At 38.7% G+C, this 8,318-nt stretch overlaps 1 pseudogene; it reads left to right on the top strand.

The window, feature by feature from the left end:
• Positions 1-6,578: 6,578 nt before the first annotated feature.
• Positions 6,579-7,689, top strand: LOC100618012 (zinc finger protein 395-like; annotated as a pseudogene).
• Positions 7,690-8,318: the final 629 nt, after the last annotated feature.

The raw sequence follows: 8,318 nt of genomic DNA, 5'->3' as shown, positions 1-8,318 counted from the left end.
TCTTGTTCTCATTGGTTTTGCTTGTACAAAATCTTTTCAGTTGAATGCATTAAAATTATACATTTCATTTTTCATATTTTTCATAATGTTTTCTATGTCTTATAATGTCAAAAGTTCTTCCTTTATCCAGAAATATAACAGGTGAACTTTGCCATGTTTCCTTAGCTTGTTTATAGTATCATCCTTTATTATTACTAGGTCAAATATTCATTTTGACTTTATCTTCATACATGGTATGAGTTGTTGATCTATATCTAATTTCTGCAATACTGTTTTCTAATTTTCCTCGAAGTTTTGGTTTCATAGCAAGTTCTTCCCCCCAAAGCTATTACTATTACTAGGGCAATTAACTATAGTGTGTTGATTATCTAACCTTTTTCTATTGATTCACCACTCTATTTCTTAGACAGAACCAGATTGTTTTGTTAATTACCACTTTATAATATAGTTTGAGATTTAGGCCTCTTTCAAATTTTTACTTTTTTTTCCTAATGCCATGCTTGATACCCCTGCTTTTAAAAAACGCACTGAAGTACAGTAGAGGTCTTTCATGCTCCCCAGTTTTTTCAAGTCCCCAAACTACTTTTTATTTATTTTGTATATATTCACATATATTCATGTTGGGTTTTTTAATATGATGTACATTCTATGGGGGCAAGAAGGGTTTTAATTTTTTGTTTATGAATATCAGTTAGAAAAATTCATGATACATGAAAAAGAAATAGTGTCTGTTAGTTCGTAGTCTGAATGATCATAGCTATTATCTTATAATTTCTCTGGTTTCTCCAATTCTCCATCTGTCACTTTGGATAGTTAAAAATATCATCCTTATCTTTACCTACACTCAACATATGTGAATGAATGAATTTACTTTGGTAAAAAGCCACATGCTCTATATAACACTTCAAAGATATCAAAAACAGTTGCTGTTCTGCTGGTCTTACCATCCTTAGTGAGGAAGTATTGAGCTTATCCTAGGTTTACAGATCATAAGACCCAACGTTTCTGATGGAAAGGTGTAGCTGGCTTATCCCATTTTAATACATAATCTTAGGATGTTACTTTTAGTTAAAATATTACAGAGTTTTCAAGTTATGTCCATCTATAGAACAGTCTGAAAGTTACGTTTTAGGTTCTCTTTTGTCAACTTCATTTCTGGTATGTACAGATTATTTATAAACTATACTAAATAAAAGTGGGAGGAGTGATCAGGGGAGCCAGAATTAACAAATGGGGTGACTCACTAATGCCTCCATTGTAGGAAATGATCTTTTTCTGAATGGTCAAGCCAAGTTAAGTCAGTTAACATTCATTAAACACTAACTAAATATCAAACAATTATACTGAGTGCTGGAAACATAAATACTGTAGAGAAACATAAATGCTGTAGAGATACAGCCCTTTCCTTCAAAGGGTTTGCATTCTAATAGCAGAGAGACAACAGCTAAAAGAAAGATGAAGAAAAGAAGAAATAAGGGATATTTTAGGAGAAATACAGGGGAGAAAAAGTCTAGAGAATCAGGGATGTAATGATGTAGCCTGCATAGGAATGAAGATGTACCTGGCCTGGAGATTGGGAGAGGAACCACCAAATCAGAATGAAGACACTGAAAGGCAGAGGGTATTTGCACTGTGAGAAGTCAAAATTAAAGGGAACTTCAAGGGTGAATAAGTTCCTTTGGCATGGTAAAAAGAATCCAGACTCATCAGTACAGCCTAGAGAAAAGGGACAAGTTTTCCATTTTGGTTGTTATGAAAATAGACAAGTATATTTAAAATACATTAAAGTCAACATGAGCAAAATCTTTTGTTGACAATGCAGTTCATTGAACTCTAGAAAGTTATGTATTCTCTTTTTATATAAACGATATTCTATCTTTTGATTTTCTGTACTTTAGAGGAATCTCTGCTCCTTAAGGGAAGGGTTTTTATTTTTTTTCCTACTCTAATTGTCTTCCCTGGATGGCAGTCAAGCACATTCATTAGTTGTAGCTTGTGGTACTAAATTAAACCTTTTCAGAAGTACTCACATTCAAAAAAAACTAATTTTTAACCAAAAAGTATATTTTGAGGGGAACAGCTAAATTTATAGGTACTCACATTTCTTTCAAAAATATTCCTGAGTCTTAATGCTCTTTTTAAAAGGCTGTGAGTGAGGCACAATGGTCTCAAAAAGCATCATTTTGTAGAACTGTAGGTCATACTTTCTATCAGTGGAGACAAGATGGCAAGCAAATGATGTTGCATAGGGCATTCAGAAAAGAACACTGAGGCCTTTATTTTATTTTACTGGAATTTGAAGTTGGAAATGTGCATTTTGCAGCAAAAATGTTTTGGAAATTTACTGCACTCTCTGTTTCTGCTAGCTAAATTATCCTCAATCATTTTAGGCGAAGCTATTGTCTGAGTAAAGTACATGTAGAGAAGCAGTATCATAGAAAAAGAGAGGAGAGAATGTCTTGAAGTTAAATGAAAAGAAGACTATGGTTTTGTATATGAGATACTCATGACAGTTTTATTAATTTTGGGTTTAATTTTTTCCTAAGAAAAAGAATAAAAGAGTTAATATATTTGTTTTTTTCTCAAATTATCTTTTAAAAAGATTAAAAATCCTGAGCATGTTACTGAGCTAACCTAGTCCAAAGGACTATTTACATTAGCATCAGGAAGAAATCTTTTTTTAAAATGAATGAAACCCATTTAGTTTATTTTCCTGAATGTATCAACAATATTAACTTTATAGAATTGAGCATAGAAGACAAGTTTTTATGTTGTCAGTTTTAATTACATTTATTCATTTGTACAGGGATTTTTCTTTTTTGCAAATATAATACTCTAATTGGTGGAATGAAACTTCTGGGTCAAACAAAGGCCTCCAGTAACAAGATTCTCATTAAACTGATATTTGACATTGCTTAGGAAGAAATGATGGGGTGTGTGGAGCAAGAAAATAATAAATATCTAGTGTACTGTAACCTATCTTACTCAGTAATAGGGAAAGGATTAGTCAACAACTCTTAAATAATCACTGACTTTCAAAGGAATTATTGAATAAAGGCAATATAAGCTGATGGATAATACATAAAATATGATGCCTTGTCATTAAGTGTAGTGAAAGTAGTGCTTAATACCAGAGAATATATTGGGTAGCATTCTTTGATTAGATTGTTCCTGTTCATAAAATAATATTTGCTGAATGCTATTGAATAAAATGGGGTTTCTATTAAGTTCATTCACTCTTATAGTCTTCTAGAGATTAATTTGTAAGAATTCTGCTTTAAAGAATTAAAGATACCTTCTCACCATTACCTGAAAGTTTAAATAAAGAATGCACCCCAGAGATTCTAACTTCACTGACTAGACAACAGTTTCATTTGTAAGATCCGACTTAAATGAATGATACTCAGTTGAATTTGTTTACATAAGAGTCTAGTATCCTGTGTGCCTAGAATTATTTCTTGAACAAAGTAGAGCCAAATTCGTCTTTATTCAATTGAATTGAAGAGCTCATTGATTAAGCACTGAGGACTATTTGCTTCATATGGAGGAGAGATTAAATTGTCACTATTCCTTCCTCCACCATCTGGAAGATGAAGAACGAATAAAAATCATTCATTCATTGGGAACCTCATCAGGGTGAGGAGAGTAAATTTTGGTCCTTTTATAGGTTTCTGATGAGGATGTTTCTTCTTTTGTCTGTAGCCACTGGATGAAGACTCCCTTTCATCTTAATTCAGGGACTCAAGACTACTAGTAAGTCAGCTAAAGAATTCACTTTTTTTTTAGATGGCAGAGTAGAAGCAGGGTAAATTTGAACTACTCTGGAAATCATCTCTAACCAACCTTAAATTAACACTTCAAAACAAATGCTGAATGAAAGAACCAAAAAGAGGAGGAAGTGAAACTACTTTCCTGCAGAAAAATACATAGAAAGGTAGGCAGAGAGGGTATGGTTCCCTGGGGGAGCACAGGCCACAGCAAGGCTACACAAAGTCCTGGGACAAGCCAACAGCAGTGCAAATCTCCACACATTCTTTATACATCCAAGCCCCAGCACAAGCCTGCAGTGAGGCCTCAAGACCCAGCTCAAGGCACTCTGTGGATACCTGGCTGGTGTAGGCCCAGAGTAAGGCTCTGAACCTCAGCCCAAGACAAAACTGAGGTCCCAAACCCCAGTTCAAGGCAGTTGGCTAGACGCCTAGGTAGTTCAACCCAAAGGGGAGGCCCAGAGCCCTGGGCCAAGGCTAAGAGCTAGGCCCTAAGCTTCAGGGCAAATCAGTCATCAGTATGCCTCTTCTGTTGAAACACTGAGTGAGGCCCAAAGCCAACTCTGAGGCTTGGCCCTGAGCTGTGACAAGGAAATCACTTTAAAAGACTGATATATATTAATTTAAGGTCGCCAAGGAATTCAGCAATGTAATTCCTAAATGAAAACTCAAGTCAGCAGTCAACCTTTTATGGAGTTTAATTACAAACAGGATGAAGAAGGGTATTAGAGATAGAGAGAGAGAGAGGGAGAGAGAAAGGGGAGAGAAGGGAATAGGGCTTAAATACCCCTTCTGTTTAGGCTGGGCCAAAAGGCCCAAGTCCTTAGATAGCTGGGGCAAAGAAAGGAGATCAGTCCCTATTACTCACGTGACCAAAATGGAGAGACAGTCTCAAAGGCCCCCACCTTCAGCTTCCTTCAGAGCCAGCTTCTCAGAGCACCTCTCCAACCACTCAGAGCCAAAACTCTCCAACCAACCACCCCTCAGTCCTCAGACCCCTCTCCCTTTAAGCAAACCATCCAAGTTCCCTCCCCTCAGTTCTCACATCTACCAATCACTGTCCATGTCTTCCCTGTGCCAATGGTGGCTCTAGCTTAACCCAGGACTGCCCAGAGGTCTGTGGCTTTGCACATGTCTGTTGAAGGTCATATTCTCAAATAATTAAATCTTGATCCTTTGCTACAGCCCTTCCTAAATCCTGTTACCCTGAGTAGGGTAGAGATTGGAATAATTAAATTTTGATCTATGCTGCAGCCTTCATAAATCCTGTTAGGACTGAGTAGGGTGGAGATTGTAATTTCCAAGACCTGGTTCTGACATTCCAAGTATCTCTATTGTATCAATTCTAAAATCAATCATGACTCAAAGAAATTCCTGTTCTATGCTTAAGCATAGGTCAAAGCCCTTTCCATTGTTCAGCAAAAGGTTTCTGTCCTAAAGTAATCTTAAGAAGGGAGGAGGAGGAACCTCCCATGCCAATGGGGTTCACATTCCAATAGAGTTCCCACTATCAATAGGAAATTTTTCAAGTATGAAATTTCCCAATGGTGAAATTTCCAACATTTATAAGTCTAAGAAATTTTAAGGTTTACAGAGCCAAGGTATCTCAAGGGTTCTGAGTCCTGTAAACCACCAGCAGTCTCAGGGGGAGATTGAATTCTTTAGAAGTTGGAAGTGGCCTTCTGAGCTCCCAGACCATGGGCCATCATACCACATTGGAAGAAATGAAACTTGCAGACACCCAGAAATAGAGCGAAGTGTAGAAGGAAGGAAAAACTGAAGTTTAAGAGAGTGCCCTCTCTACCCTGGGAACTTTGTCCATCTTTTAAAGTAAAATTCAAGATAAAGATAGGGAAGATGAGCAAAAAGCAAAAAAAAAATCACAAACATCTAACCATAGAAAATTTTGATAGAAACAAGGAAAAGCAAGGCACAGTCCCAAAGAGGGACAGTGAAAGCAAAGCAGCTATAGGCAAAACTTCAAAGAAAAATATGAATTGGTTAAGACCTCAAAAGGATTTCAAAAATCATTTAATAGAGGCAGAAGAAAATGGGAAAGAGAAAAGAAATCAATGCAAAACTAAATTGACAAAAAGGAAAAAAGATATAATAATTTAATGATGAAAATACTTTCTTAAAAAGTAGATATGCATGCATGGAGTCAAAACTTGTGGGCAGGCTGTGTGGAGCCAGGTCAGTGGTACTGGACAAGGCGAGCAGAGGTGTGCAGAAGGCCAAATGGCAAGTATACTGTCACAGCACTTTGGTAAGCAACCCCTCCTAGGAGTCAGTGTCTGTCCCCAGTCTGCCCCCTGGTCAGTCCAAAGAAAATTTATAGACTATAATTGGTCCATGTAAAGTGGAAGGAAGGCACAGGAAGGGAAAAAGGAAGGGTCTTTAAAAGTCAAGAACTTCATGTGAAGAGGTATTTCACCTTTGACTTGATCTTGAAGGAGCTCTGGCTTGGGACCTCAGACTGGTCTTGGATTTTTCCCTTAGAACTACCATGCCGGTAATTGAAAAAGATTGACTCCTTTTCCTGGCTTTTTTTGGTGAGGCACTAGCCTCCAGAGGGACCCCTCATTTTGTAGAAGGCCTCAGGGCTAAAACCCTTTTTTAATTGACCTTTAGGTCCTCTGGCTTGTTTTTTCCATAACCCTGCCAGAGTAAAGCCAGGGCCTGGGTAAAATTTGAGATTGTTAATATATATAGATTTCTTACTCTGCCCTCTTTCTCATTTCTCTACTTTCACTCTTTCTCCTTTTGTAAATAAACTACCATAAAAAGTCATCCTGATTTGAGCAATAATTTTGCAAATCAGAGGAGGTGTAGATGCCAGAGATGAAGTGTTCCATGCCTCAGCCACCACCTACCTTGGAATGCGGAGCACCTGCTGGGGCATGCAAATCTGTTTCCAGGAACATTGATGTCCCAAAGAGGAAGTCAGATGCAGTTGAGATGGATGAGATGATGGCGGCAATGGAGCTGACAGCTCTGTCTTGCAGCCTAGTAGTGCAATGTCCTCCTGGCATTGAGTGAGATTTGCCTGTATTCCCAGCAGCCTGTGACCCATGGAAGGAGAGTAGGGATGCATGGGACAATGGCAGCAGCATCACTCTTCACCCTATCATCTCCCTATCCTGGAGCAAGCCCCAAATATTCAAGCGAGGCTTTTGGTTCACCAAAAGCTGACAATGCCTGTGAGACAGACCCTGATCCTTTCCTGATAGCTGAGCCAGTGCCATGAGAGAAAAGAACTCAGGGAAGGTAATATACAGGTGTCTGTGGCCAAACCGTGGCAAAGTCCTGCACTCTATTGTGGGTATTAAGGGGCATGTCAAGACCTTGCACCCAGGGGACAGTGTGGACTCTGACCAGTGGAAACAGGAGGAAGATTTCTACTACACAGAGGAGCAGATGAAGGAGGAATCTACTGCTGTCCAGAATCTGACCAACCCTCCCCTTGCCATCCTACCACCACCCCTGGCCCAAGCAGAGTCGTTAGTCCTGGAACACCCTGTCTTGGAACCTTCCTTTCCCACTGGTGTTCTCAGTTGCCTCCTTTTGGCACATTCAGGCTGGCCATCATACCAGGCACTATCATCAATTCAGATCCCAGTATCTCCACATATATACACCAGCATCAACTGAGAGCCTGCCACTTCTACTATCCCATCCCTCTATACAGTCCTGAACCAGTCATTAAGCTTCAATGATTCCCAGCAGCCATCACCTACATTGAAATCCTACCTGGTTGTCACATCATCACCCAGATCACAGAGAAGCACCAGGAAAGCTCATGGAGAAGTCAAGGAGCACTGTAAGGTGTATGACACTGAGCATCTGAATCAGTGATGCACAGTTTGTTGGTAGAAAAAGGATTGAACCTGCTCATCTTCTTACTTCCCTGGCCCCAGAGGTGTTGATGTAAGAGAGTCTCCTAAGCCTCCAGCAGGGACCTAAAGATTCAAGTTCAGATTTTGAGTGTGGAATGTATTGGTCAAGGTTTAACTTTTGTTTTCTTCTTTTTTTTGTGGGGATGCTTTATTTTGTTTTTGTCAATTCAAAGGAAATGAGAGAATTTTTCCATCCTGTTGGTCACAGAAAAGAAGAGAATGTCAGAGCCATTGATTAGTGTACTCTGTAATGACTCAGAGACCAAAGAATTATTTTATTTTTTTCCTTCTTTTATTGTCCTTCTTCCCTCCCTCCCCATGCTGGGGAAGATTCTTCTGATGCTCATGGAAGGAGTAGCTCTGTTGATATTGTTGCTGAGATGGCAGATTCTCTCAGAAATTGGGCTTCTTGGTGCCCAGTAGAAGAAGGAAAAAGTGACTCCACTGGCCACATGAGGAAAGGAGGTTTTGATACTGATGCTGATAGAAATAGGAGAGCAAGAGAAAATGGTGCTTGGACATTTGACCAAGTAAATTCTTCCATCCATCAGACTTCAGGAGATGAAAAAATTATCCTTTTTCATTAAGGAGCATCCATCAAAATGAAAGGACTACTTATCTTTTATTTATACACTTGTCGAAGCTATTTTAATCT

This window comes from Monodelphis domestica, chromosome 8 (genome assembly GCF_027887165.1).
Source record: "Monodelphis domestica isolate mMonDom1 chromosome 8, mMonDom1.pri, whole genome shotgun sequence".
Taxonomy (NCBI): domain Eukaryota; kingdom Metazoa; phylum Chordata; class Mammalia; order Didelphimorphia; family Didelphidae; genus Monodelphis; species Monodelphis domestica.
Note: the sequence above shows the minus strand (reverse complement) of the source record. Positions and strands in the feature narration are given on the sequence as shown.